Source organism: Akebia trifoliata, chromosome 16 (genome assembly GCF_017979445.1).
Source record: "Akebia trifoliata isolate Shusen 1 chromosome 16, ASM1797944v1, whole genome shotgun sequence".
Lineage (NCBI taxonomy): Eukaryota > Viridiplantae > Streptophyta > Magnoliopsida > Ranunculales > Lardizabalaceae > Akebia > Akebia trifoliata.
Genome location: NC_141390.1, coordinates 22780654 through 22781647, shown reverse-complemented (window position 1 = coordinate 22781647; position 994 = coordinate 22780654).

Sequence of the window (994 nt, the reverse complement as noted above, 5' to 3'; positions counted from 1 at the left end):
ATTGACCACTACAACATATTCATGTTTATTCATGGAGGTTGAAAAAAATCTCACTCCACAAAAAGACGAAGAGCTTTGTTTGTGGCATCCCTTCCCATGGTCCCAAAAAGATAGTGAATAGCTAGTTTGTAGGGCAGGGCAGAGGATGATCCACGTAGGTATCCTTATCTTCACACAGTATATAATATATATATATATATATAGGGAAATGTTTAGCAACAAACATTTTTCAAAACATGAGTTAGAGGTTTGGAATGGGTTGATTTTGGTGAGGATGATCTCTACAGTAAGGAGATCATCATCACCAAAAATCAGCCCATTCCAAAACCTCTAACCCATGTTTTGAAAAAATATTTTGCCAAAAATGCTTGTTACTGAACATTTCCCTATATATATAGGGTCCCGTTCGGCACCCTAAGTTTTACCACACACTTTAACAAACGCGTTTTGTCTTACATGGGTTAGAAGTTCGGAATGAGCTGATTTTTGGTGAGGATGATCTCTATGGTGAGGAGATCATCCTCACCAAAAATCAGCTCATTCCAAAACTTCTAACCCCATCAAAATTGATTTACAAAAAATGGACGGTCCACGATTTTTCAACATGTAAACATGGGGCTAAACATTTCGGAATGGGCTGATTTTTGGGGAGGATGATCTTCTAATCATAGAGATCATCCTCACCAAAAATCAGCTCATTCCAAAACTTCTAACCCATGTAGGACAAAAAACGTTTGTTAAAGTGTGTGGTAAAACTTAGGGTGCTGAACATTTCCCTATATATATATATATATATATGGGTCACGTTATTACGACCCCCTTTGCAACCCCCTTTGCGACACACCTTTTTGTCTTATATGGGCAAAAATGTTTGGAATGAGCTGATTTTTTGTGAGGATGATCTCTATGGTGAGGGGATCATCCTGGCAAAAAATCATCACATTCCAAAACTTCTAACCATCAAAATTGATTTACAAAAATTGGACGGTCTATA